General features: G+C 34.9%; 1 protein-coding gene across 1 annotated transcript in view; it reads right to left on the bottom strand.

Annotated features, from left to right (window-relative positions):
• LOC109069086 (GDNF family receptor alpha-4-like) overlaps nt 1-23,225 on the bottom strand; it is a 57,936-nt gene that overhangs the window by 16,812 nt on the left and 17,899 nt on the right. The window lies entirely within an intron of this gene.

Genomic DNA, 23,225 nt, shown 5'->3' on the forward strand with positions numbered 1-23,225 from the left:
ATTCTGGAGACATAACTTGGCATTGCCCAGAGAGTCAGAATGAATGCATTTACATAAAATAAAATGTGACATTGAGAGTCGTTTCCTGACAGATACATAAAATATACTACAGGTTGCAACACCATCTGTTAATCCACTGATTAAATTGCATGAGAAAAGGGCTCTGAACGAAATTCAAACAAAATGAGAGAGAAAAAAAAAACATTATTTCAACATCTAACAGATTTATGCATGTGCTGGTGTTTTGAACTAATGATGATGTCAAATAAAAGGTAAAATCACAACCACATTTTTGGACCGGAACGCAACTGAACAGCTCACTGTTGAAACGCATCGTTGCATGACTTTGACGTGGCTTTTCATCCATCGGTGTGCTTGTCGGTGATAGCCTGATGTTTTTCAGCCTCAGTCGGGAATAGCAGGACCTGTGGGCTGATATTTTGCACCCGAAAAACTCAAAGGCTTTCTGACAGATGCAACCATATGCAGTCAGTTTTGTGGAGGCAGGGAAGGCGATGTATCATGACTTCAGACATGAGAATAAATCAACATGACAGCGGGCAAAATGAGACTTTCTATATCTTATTGGAGCATTGTTCAACATTAGTGCCTGAGCTGGATTAGGGAGGGAATAGTCTGATAAAAAAGAAAAAGAAAAAAAAGCAGCCCAGCCGCCATCTGATCAAACCACACACAACCAGACAATTCATTATTTCAATTAAACAAACCTGTTCTCTTCCTTCCACTAGACTAGGACGCATATTAACGAGGGATGCTGCTTATTTAACTAAGTCCTGATGCATGTGTAATTTATTCCTTTTCTTTCTTTCTTTTCGAGATTTACGTTAAAAATTGTGGCCATGAGGGAGACGGGTTTGAGTTAATTCATATGGGAGTGAGGTATAAAGCTTGTTTGTTAAGCCCTGAACAACTGGCCCTCGAGACTGGCTTCTGTAATGTGTGATGATAATTTCTGCTCTAATGACTAGAACTGCATGCTGTGATGAATGCCATATTTTTTCCTCATTACACAAAATCTGACACTCGCAAAGATCATGTTTAGTATCTATAGTTACACAGCACAGTGCGTGTGGAGCTATATAAAGCATTATAATCGTTTACGGTTCTTAGACTTCAAATGATGCATCTGTAAAATCTACATTTTAGTTCATTAGAGTTAGTTGTTTAAATAATAACAGTAACTTGTATCTTGTAATGAGAAAATTGGGTCATATTTGGTCTTATTCCGATTATGTCAAGAAAATGTTGTAACCTGATTACTATTACCTGAGTAAGCTCATATTCTGGTTAAAAAAAAAATAAAAAATAAAAAATTCTGAATAACCAGTGGCATATGGGTTTTGTAAAAACATCTTTTGAATATTTATTTATATTTACGGAAATGAAAGTATCTCTGTGATACAAGCAGCTGTTAAAAATCAAGCAAAAAAATAAACAAAAAAACATGAGACTAAATTAAATGTGATTTTAAATAGAGTTGTCAATTTAGCATGTTTAACATAGCAAAATTAAGGAAAAAAATTACAAAAAAATTCATGCAAATTAAAAAATAATGTAATAAGCTTAAAATTAAAAATAGTAACAATTAATGCAATTTAACAATTCATGTTCACTTTAACCATAAACAACAAAGAATTTTCCACTGTGATAAATCATGTAATGCAAAAAGATAAAAAGAATTGTCCTACCATCACAGAAAGTTAATCAAGCATCAAATAAAACTCACCAAAAATCAAAACGCAATCCTACCATCACAGAAAGTTCAGCATGAATTATCACGTGCTTAAAATCTAAATGCAAAGGATGTTTTTTGCAAATTCTTCTGCCAGCGCTGCTTTGAATACATCTTAAAGGGACAGTTCACCCAAAAATGAAAAGTATGTTATCATTTGTTCACCCTCAAGTTGTTCCAAACCTGAATGAGTTTGTTTTCTTCTGGCTGAACACAAAATAAACTATTCTGAAGAGTGAATGGGAGCCACTGACTTCCATAGTTTGGAAAACTAATATGGAAGTCAACGGCTACCTTCAACTCTTTAGTTTCCAACATTCTTCAAAATATCATCTTTTTTGTCAAACTTCCATAAACTCAGGTCTGAAAGAAGTGGAGAAAATGATGACATAATTTTTGGCTATCCCTTTAATTTGGAGATTTTCCCAGCAAATACGCAATAAATTATTGAATTAATTGGCATATAACATAAGAAATGCTTTTTAATTCATTGATTTGTGAATATGAAACTATAAAAACATACTAAATGTGTCTGTGCAAAGTTATCACCAGGTTGTGATCAACATGTGAAGTCAGTAAGCATTGTGCACTCTCGGAAAAAAACAAGTTATAAAAGTGGTAACTGGAACCTTTGTGCACCTTTGTACCTTATTTACCCCTAAAAGTTGCATATTAGTAGCTAAAAGGTAGACATTTGTCCTTAAAGTGTACATATTAGTACCAAAATGGCACATATTAGTACCTTCTGAAAAGAAATGATAGCTTTTGTATTTTTTATTTTTTTGTACTTTCACATGAGATGCACAGGTACAAACTAAACGGAATATCTACATAAAGAAAAATTCTAGTTGCAAGATAGTAACAAGTACAGTACAGTCCCACCGCTGTCACAATTTTTGTGCAGTATCATGAATATAGGTGACAAACCAAAAAAAGAGCTGCACATTTCTGATTTTAAGCACATCTTCCACAATTCCTGGCAAAAGCTTTGATCCCAAAACACTAACAGACCCTGTATGACCAAATAAAGGGGAAAAAATCGGCCAAAATGTTGTCTGAAGAAACACATATGCTGCTATTATTGAATAAAGGGTGTGTTTCACTCAGTATTTGTCCTTCACACTCTCACAATCCTGCAGGCCGCACAATATTACCAATATGTTCTCTGTTTGAGTGCTTGTCAGTCGGGTTCCACTGAATGACTATTCATGCAATCTTTTTTCAGATGCTCAGCTGGAAAGGCAAGAGAACAGAGATCTGTGAAGGTGAAAATGTAACGCTAGCTGCCATATCATAACATACAATCTAATCTAAAAATATTTGTTAGCTAATGTGACATTTTCTGAATTCATGAATCCCGACGGTACTGAACGTTACTCAAGTTTGAATATATACAATTGTGATTTGAGATCTGAGAGCTACGCCAGAGGGCAAGATTTTCAAAATACTAAAACCTTTGCTTTCATCACGTCTTCAGGAGACTTGGAATGTAGTGCACACTAGTCATATAAACTACTTTTATGGTGCTTCTGACTTTCTCAGAGTGAAAACAGTCTTCAAAATGAGCTGTCTGGTGTTTTACCTCTTCTAGGGTTTAACCAGGAACTTTTATATAGCTGTGCATATATTTATCTTGCAATACACACAAGCATTTTAGCACTGAAACAACATTCTTGAAAGGAACGAGTGTCATATTAGTTTTAAAAAATATAATAAAACATTCTGTTAATATCACTGCTGCCACAAAGCCTTCACGTATAACCAGTTCTGGGCAAATTGTAGTCCGTTACTGATTCCAAATTACAAGACAAAAATTCTAGTTATTAACGTAATCCGTTACATTACAAATTTTACTGTAGGTAATATAATCAGACTACTTTTTGAGTACTTTCAGATTACTTTTGACCTAACTCATTTATAACATTGATTTAAATACAATAATTTTGTACCATATTAATATAAAAATAAAAAAAACTGAGAAAAAAAATTATATAAATTATTGATTTTGTGTGAATAATATGTAGTCATGTAACCAATTAAAAAGTAACTGTAGTCTGATTATAACTATTTTAAAATGTATTATAATCTAATTACAAGTACTTAATTTTTGGGATCTGATAACGTAATCCAGATTACATGTGATCAATTACTATCGAACAAAACACAAACTCATTCTAAGGTTAACAGTTTGGTACAGATACATATAATTATGCACTTTCAACCAGCAAAGCATAGCTTTTTCTTCAATATTTTTGTACACACACAATAACAAACACACAGTCTGTTTCAAGCGGCTGGTGCCCTGTCTATTGTGCAACGTGAGAAGCAAAATTGCACAGCAGGAGCTCTATTGATCAAAAAAATGACAACCTGTTGTCTGAGAGACCCCTAAGTGGGCCTGTGATTGTAAAGATGAATGGTACAATTCCACAGTCTGTGTCCACCTGATGATTATTGTCCCAAATCAGCATGGTCTCACTGACCAATATCTGATCCAAACCGACGGGCGAGTTGTTTTGGCTCAAGTCTGATTTCCGAGTTAGCACAAACGTATCCAGTTCAAACAAAGACTTTAGGAGTCACTGTTTTCACTCACTCAAATCACTTCTTTAAAGGACATGTGTGCAATTCAGGATCTATGAAGTCTATGAAGTATGAATTTTCTATGAATTGGGACACAGCTAATGTGTTTCCTTGCAGGCAAAAAATAAATAAATTATATTTCCAATTCACGAAAACATGACTTATGAATCGGTTCTTTTTAATGAGTCAGTTAGAAAGACTCACAAAAACATCCCTTGTTATCAGCGGTTTCATTCAGACTCAGAGCTGTTATTGTGTTCATAGACTCTCTCTGAGTGTATCGTGAGTTGTCTGTCCAATTCAGATTACCAGACTCCCACATATTTGACGTGAGTGTCATTTTAGTATCTATGAGATATTATTATAGGTTTTATTAATACTCTGAATTAGTTTTTATTTTCTGATTTTTTTTTTTTTTTAATTTTAGTTAAAGTTTTAGTAATTTTGTTCCTATTAAGTAATTTTGTTTTCATTTGTATTATTATTTTTTTATATGAGTATATGTTCATTAATTTTTATTTCAGTCTTAGTTGTAGGTATTTTAGGAGATTCAGTTAAACTAAATGAAAATAAGAAATGTTTCCTTGGAAACAAGCTTTTATATTTTATTTAATTTCAGTTGTTTTTTTTTTTTAAGTAAAACTTTTTAATGCTTTTAGTTATAGTTTTAGTAAACTGTAATAATACACTGTCAATCCCCTCGCTCTCACACCAAACAAAAGATAACGCAAAATAAACCACTATAAATCCGCTCATATGGTTTTTTCAGCACATAACTTGATTGGTCTGACACAGATATATTCTTAACTGGACTGATCAAAAGCAACAAAAATCTGCACTAATGGAAAAATTCTTCCCATTAATAGCTAGCTAGTGCAGAGAATGTCCACGGCGAGACGTGAGTGTTTGTGTCCCAAGCATGAGAGATCTTTACAAGAGGCTCATACGTGCTGTGTTTAATGTGATCCAGTGCATGCAGTCAAGTGCTGACAGAGCTGACGAGCTTGAGAAATTATTACCCAGCACATAACTGTTATGCTCTTTATACCGCACTTTATGCATTTAAATTTATGCACATATTCATTTCACAAAGGTCTGTCATAACAAGCGGGTCAAGCAGATGGAGTGCAACAGAAAAACAATTTAGACAAAAATATCAATTTTCATTAAATCTTCGTTCTATAATTTAGTGCTGCTTTACAGCTGTGGGCAAACAAGCAATATGCAGGTTTCCATTGTAAAATGTAGCTATATAAAGCAGTGTGCGATATTGACAATTGACGATATTTAAGGGGGATTTTTCCATAACAATAATTAAACAATATTTTGCTTAGTGTGTATTTATGCTGTTACTTTGGCTGGTTTAGTCCTGTCATGGATAAATAAATATGAAGCAAGTTCCTGTTTTAATGAGTGATTCGTTGATTCATTTATTCAAACTATTCGTTCAAATGGGCTGATTCATTTAGAAATTAAGCAAGAGTCTTTATGAATGGCTTATTGAATTATTGACTCAAATAATTTGTTCAAAAACAGATTCAGACGTTTCGATAATTTTAAACTATATTTGTTGGCTAAACAGAAAAAAAAAACAGATGATATTGAGACTAAAATGTAACTCACTCAATATTAACTTCTTGTTTTTTTAACTGTTGTGTAAAATGATCACATTCACATGATATTACTATATCATATCTTAAAAAACAAAAACCCAAGCAGGAATATTTTTTGCTTTCATAACTTTAAATACAGGGTCATTTTAATTGCGTTCTAACAGGCTTCATCACGCAGTCAGTGATTTTGGACTCTCAAGACGTGTTTTTGTTTGTTTTGCAAGTGATGATATACTCAATAATGTCAGCTTGCATATCATTAAAAACAATTACAATATTATCGCAGATGATAAATATCACGTGCCCTAGCTATATATTAAAGCTTTTTTGCTATTTAGAGCATACAAAAAATATATTTCAAGTATTTTTTAATGAATTTGCTCTTATAGGGTTTTCATCTACCACATGCTGGATCCTCTAGATTCAGTCCATGTCATCAAAATCTGACTTCAGCCTGGTCCAGTTCAAAATGACCTCATGTACGTTATAGCCTGTAGGGTTTGTGGTACTTACATCAGTCTATTTAATGCCTGTTCGTTGATAACAGTGTGTAAATAAACATATTTACAACAAAGTTTTGTAAAATAATAGAATTCCATGATAAATTAATAATGGTATTCAGAAAAAAAAAAACATTAAAATTTACCAAAATATTAATGGTTGTTGTTTAGAATATGATTGGCATATGAGGTCTAATTGTTAGGTTGAATAAATTGAATCACTTTGTAATTGATGTTAATTAACATGCCGAGGCTAATAATGGTGAATGATTACATACTGTACTTCTCCATCATCTATCTAAATGTTTGATATTTTAAGTGAGCATGCAAAGAACCAACACTGCAATCAAGTGTCCATAAACTTTGGGAGCTGCGGTAGTGCAAAGACAGATGGTCAGTCGCACGATTCCAACGGCAGCGTGAAACCCCAGCATCTCTTCATCGCAAAATGTGTCCGCTAATGCTGCATTGGCAGAAGCCAGAATAGACACCATGCATCATGAATGCAAATGAAGTGCTTGATTTGACATTTCCAATAAGCCTGTCTCAGTGTACCAGTGGGTTTAGCCAATTAACCATGTCAGTAATCAATTCCTTCAGAGCCCTGTGCTAAGTCCTCACTTCTCCTTGCACATAAATCAAAGACAGATTAGCCGATCAGTTACCCAGATGCACCAAACTAACGACCCACTTTAGAATGGATGAGAGTGGAAATGAAAGTTAATGGACTCTGTTAGGATGACACCAACAGAGCCTCTTTATACCTTCCCAAATGCTCTCTGTGAGGAAAGAAAATGATGTTCTGCAAATGTGAATGTCATTTTAATTATTATCAAACAGAGAGAACTGTTTTAAATGACTACGGTGATTTTTTTATATATACCTTCAATATATAAATACATTTTCACATTTGTGGACACATTTATATACACCCACATCACATTAAAACTCTCCCCCCACAGAATATTTTTAAGAAGCCATCAATCACCACCAGCATTTTTGATCATATTCACTAATCCTTCAAGAAACACCAGGATATATGTAAACTGTGGATATATCAAAAGAAAGAAACTCTCTGTTTGTTTGTTTGTTTGTTTGTTTGTTTGTTTAAACACTTTATTCTAGCTTCACTCTTTCCTTTTCTATCAACACCAAAACTTTATTTAAGTTAATCTTCAAAAAAAAAAAAAAAAAAAAAAAAAAGATTAAAATATAAATTCAAGATCAAGCAAATCAACACCTGTAAATATTGCACAGTTGTATTTTTATTTGCAAATCTATTTCGTGACACTAGAGGTGTAGAAAACACACACGTCACGTTTTAACTAGTGTGATTTGTCAATGACATTTCATCACTGAAATTTTTATTTAAAGGTTTAGTTCGCACAAAAATGAAACTTTGCTGAAAATTTACTCACCCTCAGGCTATCCAGTATGTGGATGAGTTTGTTTCTTCATCAGATTTGTAGAAATGTAGCATTGCATCAGTGTCTCAGCAATGGATGCTCTGCAGTGAATGGGTGCCGTCAGAATGAGTCCAAACAGGTGATAAAAACACCACAATAATCCACAAGTAATCCACAGCATCAAATAAAATCCAAAAGTTGCATGTTTGTAACAAACAAATCCATCTTAAAGATGTTTTTAATTTTAAATCAGTGTTTCTGGCTAAAATACAGATCCATAATCTGTTATATCCCTTCCTCTAATGAAAAAGTCTGTCTCCTGTCTTTCACATCCAAATCCATCAACATATTTGTTTTGAGCTGTTTTGCTGTTTTTGCTTATAAACTTTGCTTGATCTGTGCAGATTTCTCTCCTGATTCAGATGAGATTACTTATTAATAGAGGACTTTAGCCAGAAGCAACAGTTCTGATGTAAAGAAAAAAAAAAAAAGATTTGTTTCTTACAAACACTCAGCTTTTGTCTTCTCCAGATGTTAACTGATGGACTGGAGTGGTGTGGATTATTGTGATGTTTTTATCAGCTGTTTGGACTCTCATTCTGACGGCACCCATTCACTGCAGAGCATCCATTGCTGAGACACTGATGCAATGCTACCTTTCTCCAAATCTGATGAAGAAACAAACTCATCTACATCTTGGATGGCCTGAGCGTGAGTACATTTTCACCACATTTTCATTTTTGGGTGAACTATTCCTTTAACCTTGATTGCTATTTTTGTCAGGATTTGCAATATTTTACTTTTTCAATAAGTAAATGTTCATGGTCCAACTTCAGTCTAATATTTTTAGACAGTTAAAGAACATCCCTGACCATTAAGAATTAGATGGTGAGCATTACATAACCTGTTTGTCAATTGTCAGTCATGCAAACTATACATTTTATTACAGTGGCAACCAGCAGCATGATGAATGTTTGTTAAAACTTAAAGACAGCATGGATCTTGAATGAGGGTTAATTCACAGCTTACATATGAGGTACTGGCTAATGACAGCCTAACCACACATCCCTGACCTTTACTTCATGCGCAGAGAATCATGTAGAACTTGATTCTCACACAAACATTTCATTAAGCACAACACCGAAAGAGATGATATTAAATCTAAAGCAGCTAATCAAAAGTATGAGGGCTTTAAACATTAGCATTCTGAAAATATGAAGACACCACACACTTGCAGAAACCAGCGCAGACACAATTACTCAACTGGGCACAAAAACCACTTACTGACATCAAAGGAAAATAAATTGCTCTTAGAAAATTGAGACAGCAAAACATTTTAAGATGTTTAAAAAATTGTAGGAATCACAACTCTTCCAATCTATATGCAGACACATATGTTTTTTTTGTGTGTGTGTGTGTGTGTGTGTGTGTGTGTGTGTGTGTGTGTGTGTGTGTGTGTGTGTGTGTACCATAGATACAGCCCAGAGCAAAGATAGATTTGCTTGTACAATGTGTTGATAGAGAAGCAATTTCAAAAAGTCACTTCCAGGGGAAATATGTCCTCGTCTTCCTCAGTAATGCAGCTTTAGAACAGAAAATAAGAGATATTTTATCTGCTGTTCAATATAGTGAAAATGTTTCATAGTTAAAAATAGTTTTTCCAACCTTTTTACTTGCGGAGCATACCGACATATAATCCAGACAGCTGTCTTGATTAAAATACAGACTGAATTTGACAAAAACAAAAGTCATTTTACTTATTTATAACAAATGTGCAAGCCAATAATCTGTGAAAACACATAATGAAGGGTGCAATATTATTCACAAGTCAAGCTTATGCTCCTAACGCTGCATATAAAGGCTGTTCCTATCTCATCCAGCTCCTCTGTTCACACAAAAAAAAATATATCTCAAGAAACAACGAAGAGAAGCCAGTAGCATTTTATCACCAAAAATGGGATAAAATGCACCAGACACAAGCGGAATGGAGAAAACATTAAGGCCACCTAATGTCTTCTTACGGTCCACATAAAATAGACCTTGAATCTTGTAAATGTCGTTATAATATAATGTTGATAGCCCTGGAAAGTCTATGCTAATCAGCCCGTCTGATGCATTGAACACAGTGGCCTTCCTTTAATCATGTATTTTGTCAGTAGTAGATGCCTATTCCCCACGGCTCACTACCAGCAACAAAACACAGGCTGGTGAATTATCTGTGGACATCACACGAGGCACCTCTCTCTCGTAATCTCACACAAAGGCATGGAAGCATGCCGTTCCCTGCAGAAACATGAAATCACCTGCTGCAAAAACATTTATGTGTTCCTATTTCCTCACGTACCTGACTGCAGCAGCTTTTGGATCAGATCAGTTTCATTGCACCTGATTGAGGATTTGCCACTGCATGTTTATGAGTGCCTACATGTGTTGACTAGAGAGCGCAAACTTGGGTTACGGAAGATGTTTTTTCTATGTTTTTTCCTAATCAACCAGCTTGCAGATAGATCACATCACACTCTTTGTTTTAAAGTAAAACATTGAAAAAATAGGATAAATTATCTACTTATCCCACAAAGAATTGAGATTTACGTCACAGAAAAGATACTGTATATTATATTATTGCCTTTTTGTATATAATAATATAATATTTTAAATATTGACAAAATAGTATACAAAACAATGTTTTTGAAAGAAGTCTCTTATGCTCACCGAGGCTGCGTTGATTTGATCAAAAATACAGTAAAAAACAGCAATATTGTGAAATATTATTATAGTTGTTGTCTATTTATCAATGTAGAAAATGTTTTTTGTTGCTTAATATTTTTGTGGAAGATTCATTTTTTTAAGATTCTTTGAATAATAGAATATAAAGAAAAAAAATAGATGTTTTTTCACAGGTCCTTTTTTACAATTTAATGCACCATTGTTGGATCATAAGATTAATTATAATACAATTATATATATATATATATATATATATATATATATATATATATATATATATATATATATATATATATATATATATATATATATATATACTTCTTATAATATATTTAAAATATACTATATGTGTATATATGAAGAGTTCAGATGCAAAACCCTCTAAGTCCCATCTGAAGTTATATTCTAAGTTTAGTATTTTTATCAGGCGTCTATGCTTAGGTTCAGTAATTTTACTTTAAAGGCAATGTATAAGTCCATGTGAGATAACTGAACATAAATATAGGAGCTTTTTTTCTTCTTTTTTTTAAGTTTAAATCACACTGATTTGTGGCTTTGAAGCATTTACTATTGCTTAATAATCAGAGGTCGTGGTAGGTGTGTTTTGAAAGGTACAAGCACATGTTGTCATTAAAAATTCATCTCTCCATGAAGAAAATTAATGTGATTTTTGCATCTGGAACCACATTGTAGCGCTCTATGGAGAGTTAACACTACAGTCTATCAAAATGAACTTGTTTTGTGTGTGGCAGTTCTGTTGAACCATAAATGCCTTCACTGCATGGAGGATGACTATCAAAAAGCAGATATAATCCGTTGAAATAAAGCTTGTAATTGGCCATACCGGGAGTTATTTACAGGTTGTCAATAGGTTCACTCGCAGAACTAAGAGCTCACATCAAACAAATGCACCTACAGAGATCTAGGATGCTTGCCAAAGTCTCATGACATCAGGCACACGCACCCGACCGCACTTCAAAACAACACTTTCTTATTTACTGACCGCAGAGAAGCCGAAAACAGGAGGAACAAACAAAGATAGCAATTAGTTACACACAATTGACTACCTCAGAAGGTGAAATGCAACATTGCAGTCATTTAGCCAAGCTGGGAGGTTGGATTCTGACAGTGAGCATTTATCCTTGTTGCCAGAAAGACAATGGGATGAGAAAGGGCAACACTTGATGGTTTGGTCTGTATTGGGAGGCTGCTCTGGTAATGCAGGGCCGTGCTATGGCAGGCGGCATGAATGAAACATTATTGTCTGCACTTCCAGCATGCCTTGTGGCTTGAATAGAGATAAATCCTCCTCAAACCCAAAGCCTGAGAAGACTGGGAGCTAAAATTGATCTTGAAAATTGGAATGCATAATAGAATAAACTCTTGTTACACGTGCAGATTTCATACTTATCCATTCTGGTGTAATTGCCACCTGTACACTATCTCACCGACTGACAAAAAGCCTCTCATACCCGTAGAATATATAAAACGCAAGAGAGTGTAAATGCGGGGGTGCTTCTATTTGTATTCAGAAGAGATTGCATAGCGAGTGAGCCACTGTTTAATTTGAGCCATTCTGCCAACTTATAAAACAAGCATTAATTAAAAAAAAATGTCTAATCAGGTGTCGGCAGATTCTCATATGCACCGATGGCTTGTCAAGCCTCAACACCCCCCACAACAAAAGGCTTTTATCTTAAGACAGGGTTGTGATGACATTACAGCAGCCACAGAACCTGTTGGTTCATAATGGTAGCAATTAACTTTTCTGCATATTGTCCTTCACTGAGCGTGGAACAAGAGCGTGACTCATCTCATTTTTTCCCAGCCGTTTTGTGGTTGAGAGACTAATGTCATTAAAAACAGGGCTAGCGTCAGTCCTCCACTAACGACTGATTGTCAGGGTAAGAATTGAACTCAGGACCTTACCTCTTTATCATGCAAATATACAGTACTCATGAGTAACTCGCACTCCGCTCATGAACAGGTTAGAGGCTGGTCATTATTATGGACTAACTAGCCAGAAAATGTAAATGCTAAATGCTTTTTGAAATGTACAAGTGTTTATGTTAAACTGTTAAACACTTATACTCACACCGTCTAACATCATACACCTTCTTAAATCACAAACACACAAATTAAGCATTGCCAAAACAAAATACACAAATTACGATATTGCAAAAAATTCAAACAAGTTAACATTTTCTGAAGAGCATTGCCAAAGCTATATGGTTGTGAGTGTGTTGCTATAGCTATACGGTTGCTATGGTGTTTTTTGTGGTTGTTGGAGTGTTGCTATGAAACTGCTAGGATGTTTTGGGTGGTTGTCAGAGCGTTGCTATAGCTATACGGTTACTAGGGTGTTTTTGTAGTTGTTGGAGCATTGCTATTCGGTTGTTAGGGTGTTTTGGGTGGCTGTCAATGCGTTGCTATAGCTATACTGTTACTAGGGTGTTTTTGTAGTTGTTGGAGCATTGCTATTCGGTTGTTAGGGTGTTTTGGGTGGTTGTCAGAGCGTTGCTATAGCGATACGGTTACTAGGGTGTTTTTGTAGTTGTTGGAGCATTGCTATTCGGTTTAGAGTGTGTTGGGGTGGTTGTCAGAGCGTTGCTATAGCATACGGTTAACTAGGGTGTTTTTGTAGTTGTTGGAGCATTGCTATTCGGTTGTTAGGGTGTTTTGGGTGGTTGTGCGTTTGTCAGAGTGTTGTTGCTATATAGCTATACTATACGGTTACTACGGTGTTTTTGTAGTTGTTGGAGCATTGCTATTCGGTTACTATGTTTTTGTAGTAGGGTGTTTTGGGTGGTTGTCAGAGCATTGCTATAGCTATACGGTTTTTGGACTATGGTGTTTTTTGTAGTTGTTGGAGCATTGCTATTCGGTTGTTAGGTGGTTTTTGGGTGGTTGTCATTGCTATTCGTTGCTATAGCTATAGCTATACGGTTACTAGGGTGTTTTTTCGGTTGTAGTTTTTTTGTTGGAGCATTGCTATAGCTATTCGGTTGTTAGGTGTGTTTTGGGGTGGGTGGCTGTCAAGCGTTGCTATAGCGATACGGTTACTAGGGTGTTTTGTAGTTGTTGGAGCATTTCTATTCGGCTGTCAGATAGTTTCTTTTTATAGCCATACAGATACTACCTATTTTTTGTAGTTGTTGGAGGCATTGCTATTCAGTTGTTAGGGTGTTTGGGGCGGTTTTCAGATGTTTTAGGTGGCTGTCAGAGCGTTGCTATAGCTATACAGTTGTTAGGGTGTTACGTGTGGTGTTTTTGTAGTTGTTGGAGCATTGCTATTCAGTTGTTAGGGTGTTTGGGGCGGTTTTCAGAGCATTGCTATAAGGTTACTAGTGTGCTTTTGAACATTGCTATTCAGAACATTCCAATACATTTTCAATGATTTTCAAGAGTGTGGGTCAAGAGCGTTGCTATAGCTTTACTATGGTGTTTTTAGGGTCATGATCATATCGTTGATATAAAGTTGCTAGTGTTTTATGTTTTATTGATTTTTATCAGAGAACTTCAGAACACAGCTACACATATACTTTTCTAATCAATTCTTTAAAATTGTCTACAGGACTACAGGACTCATTCACTCATATAATTCATATTAAATAGAAAAAAAACAGAACATCTCACTACAGGACTTTTTAAATTAGGCATTTGTTCTAAACCAAAAAAACAGTTTAATTAGAAAAGAAACAGAACATCTCTCCTCAACGAGCCTGTTTATTAATATCTGTAGAACAAACTCTGCAGGTTGAGTTACATTAGGCATTTGTTCAAATCCCAAAGCCTAATTATCAGCTATCCAAATAGTGATGCTTGCCTCAGCAAACACCTCTAATTAAGTATGATTCATTATTGTAAATTAGTATTTTTTCCTTAGGGAAAATGTATTAAATATATAATTAGTTGCACCATATGATGGCATCAGTCTGTTATGTCTTGAAACTGTCATACTGTTCATCACCAGTCCACATCCATATTAATTAAAAACGTATTTGACCACCCAACACAGAGTCCTTCAGGTGTCGTATCATTGCGTTTGCATTGGCTCAAATGTTGAGCTATTTCATCCACAAACATTAAAGTATTTGATTTCTACAGCGACTCATTTGGCGCACATCATACTCTTTCTTTGAAACTTGTAAACCATATCCGCTAACTTTATAGCAACACCAACTCTATAGTTGTTTGCCCAAGCATTGCAATTATTTCGCATTTACTAGAATTCAATAAGACGGATTTCCCAACTCACTCCATCCTCAGAGTCGCCATTTTACAGGGTTTCCCCTTTCTCTGAGAACAGAGCATCAGGATGACCGCATACGAATGAGATCTGCACCAAGAATTAGAATTGCACATCTTAATTAGATTATTCTTCCAAACACGAAATTATTCAGGTCATGGAAAATGGTGTTTACATGCTGATTTCTTGGTGTATGATTATTCAAAAATTCCAGATTTCTAATTATTGCAGTCTGTTTACACTGTGGTGATGAGCTCCGTGTTTAATCATATGACCTCTGATGCATGTCAGTTTTTCTAAGATTAACCCTTGCGATTCCATTCTCGCCTCTGACTCATCACGAGCAGAGCTCAGAGAAAGCGCTGGTGTGGCTGCTGGGAATGTGAAGCAGGATGACAGCACTTCTGAACAGACATCATCACAAGCTCTCTGTCACCGAAAGCGACTGCAGCAGAAGACGGCAGGACCGTGTGCAAGGCAAAGTGCTCCATCAGAAAGAAAGATGAGAGCTCTTTCTAATGAGACTCTTAGAGGTCTGTCACAAATTGATCTTTGTCAACCTCCGCTCTGTTCGGCAGGCTGCGTAAAACATCCAGAATGATTGCAAGTCAGATGCAGAAAACTGTCTTGCAGTTAATAGTATTATGTTTGTTTATTAGAGGCTGCATAATGTGATGACAGCAGATCTACACCTGGACTGGAGGCAGAAATGAAAGTCTGGTTCATCACAGAAATTAGAATTTACAAAAAAAAAATTCAATTTCAATTTATAAATACGCTGTTATTTTTCTATGGAAAACAGATAGTTACAAAGAATATTTAAGCAGCTCTCGCCAAACAAGATTGTCAGTGAATTAGATTTATTAACTTATATTTTATAGTTTATATAGATATTCTTAGACTCTTTTTATGATACTTTTATGTTGTTTTTTACATAGTTTTTCCTATTTGGAGCTTCAAAGCCCATGGTCACTATAAATTGTAGCTGTATTGTAAGAAATGAATTATGATACTTTCATGGCCTATGAAAAAAAAACAGCATATGGATTTGATACAGCATGAAGGTTAGTAAACAATGACCTTTCATGGGAATTATTACTTTCATTTTGTTTTAATAATCAATAATTGCGCCCCGGAGTTTACTTTAAATGGTATTTTATATATTCATGAGGGCATTTTGTACTCTAAGCACAAGAAAACACTGTAAATAATGTTAATTACCAAAATTAAAGGACTTCTTAATCAAATTAAAACAACACCAACACATTTTAGGGAATAATAATAGGCATTGAATATAATAAAAATGTCATAAAGAACGGCCTATATTAGATGATACAAATTGAAAAAATAAAAATAAAAAAGGCATTTTTGGCTTCTTTTTTTGGATATGTGTATTTTTTATTGTTTTATTTTTATTGTTTAATTTTTGGCAGGGGGTGGGGGGTGAGTTATCACGTCTTGAACCATTTTTATCCCATTATTTCTGACCTTTAGCTGAACTATCTTGGCTAAAGGAAACAATAGTGAACACTGATCCAAGATACAGTTTGACTCATATCTGCTCCTCCTCTGGCCAACACTGCTGATACATGCATATTTATTTCTCTGGTCTATAACAGAATCTTATGAGTTTGCTCTTGGTGACAACTGATTGTAAAGAAACTAGACTGAAACAAATTACAGCTATAAATAGAGCGGAAACCAGAGAATATGATGAACCAATGGCAGCATCTTTAAGGTCATCCAGTAGAGGGCATGGAGATGTTTGAGAGCGTGTTATCCGTCACACAGCTCCCCTGAGATCGCACAGCATTCCGCAGGGCTTCGATTACACGCATTTCTCAGGTTTATCACGACTCGCTGCATGTGAAAGAGCCAACAGCCATCAGAAATCAAGAGAACTGCATTCAGTGGCAACTTCAACACATTTCAGTGAGCCGTGGGACGGCGTACAAGCTCTTATCAGAGCTATTTTTTATGCGTTTAATTACCAACTCAAGATACATTTTCAATGAAAATACTGATTGTAGCAGGCTGTAATAAAACCAGATTAATGAGGCAATGTAGTAATCAATGCCAGGTTAGAAAGTAAGGAGAACTTGTTAATCATCTCCCCAGGGGAAAATTATGGCCAAGAATAATTCCCTACTCCTAAAGTTAATAATAAAAAAAAAAACAATGAGAAAAGGTGGAAAAGAAAAGCTCCTGAATGTTCTCTCACTGGATTTAAAATGAAAGTCTTTCAAGCATCAAAACAATTACATTTTAATACAGCTGTATTACTGTCATTTTTTTTCTGTTCATTAAAATGTGTTCTGTTAATTTCATTACATTTTTTCTGAGAAAATAATTTTTAGTGTCATGTAGCTTAACAATAGCTCATATAACAAAAAAATATTGCCAGGCACTTTTAAAACAAGAATCATTAGAGTCATTAAAAGAGAGCAGCACTCAAAAACTAATTAATTGTCATTTTAAATCTTTACCAATCGTTGCTGCTAGGAATGCACCGATACCGATACCAGTATATCGGGCTGATACTGCGCTTCTGTACTTGTAAAAATGCCCCGATTCTAAAAGCCGATACCCATACAGCGTGTGAACAGAGCTGTGTCCAGAAAAAGAAACACTGAAAACAGAACAACAGAAAGTAGAGTGGAGTAATTAGAGATTAAGTATGTCTATGAAGTACATGTAAGCAATTAATATAATTTTTTACATTCGATATTCACACCTGTATAGCGGATGTGCACGAGCTGATTGGCAGAGCGTGCAGTAGCACAGATGTGCAAGCTTGTCGAGTGAATATCTCACAGACATCATTGGAAAGTTTGTAGTTCGGTCGGATATGTCAAAAGCAAGTAAGTAAAACAATGCACAAATTACTAAAGCTATTAGAGAGAGAGAGTCAGAGAGTGCGCACTTCAGTTGCATGATCTTGATTGCTGTTCGCTCCATTAGCACGTGCATTTGGATTAAAACTAAATCGTAAATATAAAACAAACAAAAATTATAGGGACATTCATTATAAACAACACACATTTTAAACGTCAAGCATGCACAACTTTATTTAAAGCAGAAGCAGACTGGGTGAAATGCGCTAGGCTTTAAGTGTCTCTCTCATTCTGCACCAATACAAATGTGTGCGCGCTGTGTACGTTTAGCTTGCTTTAAGGCTAAAGTATACTTCGGTTTTTACTCGTACGCGAGGATCTGTGTAGACTGCGTGTGATGCAAATTACATAACTAAAATAGTACGCATGCTCGTATAATTTATAATGAGTTGATCCCTGCATTATTTTAGGAAAACGTTTTGTGATTACAGTATTGAGCTCCTGCAATGGAGGTAAGGTAATATCTGTTTGCTAAATGAAGCCAACTAACATGATTCATATGATTACTATTATTATTTTGTTTCTGCACCCAATATCTTAAAAATGTTAAATTTACAAATGTTGAATAAATATATGTATCGGTATCGGCAAGTACCAAAAATGAAAGTATCGGAATCGTTCTGAAAAATGTGGTATCGGTGCATCCCTATTTGCTGCTATCCTTCAAACCACTAGGTTTACCAATTTGTCAGCAAGAAGTTTTTAATAATTTAAAGTATGATCAAATTTAGTATGATCACTTATTCTTGTATATATTTTAATAAGTACAGGTCAGAGTTAGTATGCTGTTTTTACATGAATGTATCAGTAATCAGTGTTGTAACACATTACAAGTAACGCAAGTTACATACAGTAAGTTACTTTTTCAGTACAGTTACTTTGTTTTCTCATGTATTGACTGACAGCCCTCCTGTCCTCATGTAGAGAGAAATCAGAAGTGAGTGCAGAGGCGTTGTGTGCGCTGTGAGAACATGATGCTACTGTAGTTCTAGACTAAATGTGAACATGTATTTACTCATATCGCACAAAAACAGATTTTGTATTACTCAAAATTAATAAAAATAGTAAAATGCAAACTCAGAATAAGATGCAAACCTGCAATAATTAATTATATTAAATAGCACAAATATCCTTTATGTATTTAATCTAATTTATCAACAGATGTCTTTGCTGTTGCCCTTCAATGAAGGTCTGTTATGCTGAATGACAGTGGAACATTAGTTCACCCATATTTTGACATTTTATTTTCACAAAGTTATTTGAAACATTAAAGCAGACACTATTTGCATTTAATATGCTTTTAGTATCTATACATGTAAAATCACATTTCTAAATGTAATTGGATGCATCTCATCTCATCTCTGTATCATACACATATAGGCTGTGCGTGAGATAATGTTATTCTATGTAACAAACCCTTCAGAATAAAAAAAGAATAAAATAAAAAGTCATGATAACAAAAGGTCAAATATTCTCCAGGAGTGACATCATATCCAAGTAGATACGCTTCATTACTTCTGACAACATTCTTGTAAAATTAAATTGGATAATTTGAAGGAAATGAGGGAATAAACAATCCATGAGTGCGTCTGGATTGATTTTCCATTGACTTCAGGCATGACTATATAAATACGCACTGATCAAGTGAGTTGATAAATCCACTGTGCTCAGGAAATAGGTGTATCATTATGTTTAAAAGTGGCTTACTTTGCATGCATATGGTAAGTTGTTAATTGTAGAGATGTTGGCTTGCATTACTGCACATGTGCGCTCTTCTTTTAAGGGCAGACATTTATAACACTGAGCCAGGTTCGCCATCAGTGGGCCTTTAATCAAATTTCAGAAAGTTTAATTATGAAAAATGAATGGATTCAAAGCACTTTGGTTGCGTTTTATGAAGGTTGTATTGAGACATCCAAAAGCTAATTATAGAGTAGCATCATGCCGGTGTGAAAACACGGTTTGTTTGGCATTGAAAAGTATGACAAGGTAAATGAGGGGTGCTCAGACTGTCAGCAGGCACTCGAGAGCTCCTCATTACTGCCTCCTCTTGCCTTTTTCTGATCTACACAAACTGACTGACTCAGGTCATCTGTAGGGCGATTCGCTTGCTGTGCGTGTTTCACTGTAGGAAAGAGACTTTCAGATTGTTGTGCAATGGGCAAAGTATGTCAGGACCCATCTCATCTGCGTCTTTCTAGTATTCAGGGCATATGAACTGCCTAACTATACAGCCTATCTGTGTCTGTCCGTTCCCTTGAATGTTTTTGGGCTTTTCTGTTGTCAGTCTATTGCAGTCAAAGCCTCAAATTGTGCACTCACACAGAAAAGCCCAGAGAGGAGCGTAGATATTCACTCTGTATCACTGCTAGAGATGAGATAATCATAAAACTGAGGTAATAATCGAACAGACTCTTCTGTCTTGCTTTTTTCAAATCATTTTCAATAATCCATGTAATAACTGTATAAAATAAAGACTTTTGAATATGGAGAATAGATGGACATTGTATTATCATTAATAATAATATTCTTATTATACACACAAACACACATTAACATATAATTTATAATTGTTTTTATTAATTGTTGTAATAGGTAATAGTGTAATATATATAGTAAAAACAAAAAAATATATAAGTTTATATGTGTGTGTTATTTTTGGAATATATATATATATATATATATATATATATATATATATATACACACAGTATACACACACACACACACACATATAGAGGCTTTTCATATATGTATTAGGGCTGTCAATAGATTCAATTTTTATCTGATTAATCGCGATCAATTGCGCACTTTTTTTAAGCATAGACCATTTATCTTGTTTCAAATGTTTATATTTTGTCATCATTTGCTATATTCAGCAAAGTAAACCAAACTTTTTTTAAGATAAATGTAGATTTCTTTCCAAAAAAGGATTCCAAAACTCCAAAAGAATACTCCAAAAGGACACCAAAGAACCAAATAATAGGAGTCCATATAAGCACATATGAAAGAAAAAGAATGCAAATATTTATAGATGGATGGATGGATAGATAGATGAATTGTATAGTATGTGTACAGTGCAGTTGTATTTAGTGTATTATTAGTTGTATTTAGTGTACATTTATTTAGTGTGATTTTATTTTTGATGTCACTAATTGAGATAAATGCTGTTATGATTTTAATATTACATAGTATTCTTTAAAGAAAACCAGGTAAATGATATTGAACATGGAATCATTACCATCACTGCATCACGGTACTCCCACAGTACTTTTTGCAGTGTTATTGAATACTGGAAGCTACAGTTTCAAAGCACCACATTATTTTTAAATACCATAAATGTTCTTCATCGGTCTCTGCTGGCCTTTAATTTATGGCTATTGTAATGATTTAAGAGTAGGTAATTTCATGGCGTCTCGTCATGAGGACCGGCAAGGCCGCCTCATTTTTCTCATGATGTCTAGAGATGGCGGTGGTCGGCCTTGCTGGGCTTAAGGCAGTGTAAATCTGCTGATCGCTGGGCATACGTGAGAATGTCATGCCATTTCACGCCAGCAGTGAGCTACGACTCCCGCTTTACATTATCTGAACACAACTGTAGGTGAATACATGCTGGGCTACCATGGAAATGGTAAAGCACTGAATAGTTGCAAAGGGAAAATTAGTGATGTCTGATGCTTGAAAACAGGAAAAGTAATTGGTTTACCAAACATTGGCATCTGTGCGCCGCTTTCAGCAGCCAAATGGACATTGAGAAGAACACTCTCTCTATTCAGGTCTAGACTTAACACACAGGCTGAATGTAAATGAAATGCCACAAAAGTACAACCTCAAACCTTGTAGGTATTCTTTAGCCCAAATTCAGCCTCACTCTTCACTGATCCTATTGCATCAGCCATACATAACCAGCATCGCTCCTATTCCCTAAAGATAGACATGTTTTGTTGCTTACATTTAAATGAACAACAAATTTATCCATTTGTCAATTAAATTAATTAAATTTGTGCCAGCCAAAGAAGGATGACCGCTTTCAGAGACTATTGGTTCTTCCCTAAGTTTCATCCTTCTTCCTTTACGGAGTTCAAAAATCAAACAGAGAGATTTTCCCTCCAGGTTGTGAGCAATGATGTTATCTTTTCCACTATTTTTGCACAAAATTGCACTTTTTTTCCCAAAATAATGCTATTCAAATTTAAATATACCTCTATGATTTTTTTTTCTGTATTAAAATTGATTTAAAAAAATTGTTATTGATTAATTTTTTTTATTTTTATAGAAAAAAGCCTTGCGATGAAAACCTTAAGTAATTTTAAATATATTTATTTATTATTAAAAAAAATAAATAAATCTGCTTTACATATGTCAAACTTTTGTGTTCAATCATGTAACAAATATGCACAAAAAGTAAAACAGGAAATTTTTTCATGGAAATGATTGTGTGTGTACGTTTCTTAAAATATCATACATTTTTTATGAGAAGTCAAGGTTATTTGAGGTTGTAAAATATCATGTTGTGCGACAGGGAAACTTGTTGGATCACACTACTGTATTAAAATAATGTATTTTATTAAAGAGACCAACATGTACAGTTACATTTTAAATGAGCTCCCACATCCCACTAGAGCGTTTAAGACCTATTGCTCATCTTTTGATGATATAATCCATTCCTGAATTAATGGAACATATGCAGTGGAGAGAAGAAAGTAGACATGGATGCTAAAAGATGTTGCTGTTATTTCAGACTCACAGAAATATGATTCACCTGCCAACTTTCACATTAGAGATGGTAAAAGGACAGTTGGATCTTGTAGAGACTGACGCCCACAGAAAATGCATTTCACTCTTTAAGAGAATGATGATTTAATTACGCTGAAGTTTAGAGAGTGTTTAAAGCAAAGTGAAAATGATCCCTGGTGGTGTGATGGAAACATCGCACCATATGTTGACTCTTCACCACAGCTGAACGTCTTCTGAGACTCTTTGCTCCTTCATATTTGGTGCCCACAGAGCATCTGTATCTCTCTGCCACAGCAGGTAATGTGCATTAGCAGGTGCATATGTTACTTTCCAAAATGCCTCTGTAACTCTTTGAAACTGTTGGCACTGGCATCACTCCTCTGCAGCTTTGTGGTATACCAGAGATTAAGTTTTCACACATTTCATATGCATTTTTCAGAGCAAGGATGCCAAGTCGACTGCAGATGAGTCTCATCACCCCTCACCTAGCTGTATGATAAGGCTGTCAAAGGATAAACAAATATGACAAGTGCTCAGATTATCAGGTATGACACGTTCACAACTATGTGTATATTTTTCTCATGCTAATGATTAATTGAAATGAAGCTACTTAGCTTAACTTATTTTTGTTCTTCCTGAAGATGTTAATGGCATCACACATGAAATGGCATTTGCATTATTTAATCCATATTTTGATACATTTTTGAGTGAAACTAATCATTCAGGGCAGGACCTGATTTTGGCAACACAGGATGATGGGAAA

This window comes from Cyprinus carpio, chromosome A14, assembly GCF_018340385.1.
Source record: "Cyprinus carpio isolate SPL01 chromosome A14, ASM1834038v1, whole genome shotgun sequence".
NCBI classification, from domain to species: Eukaryota; Metazoa; Chordata; class Actinopteri; order Cypriniformes; family Cyprinidae; genus Cyprinus; species Cyprinus carpio.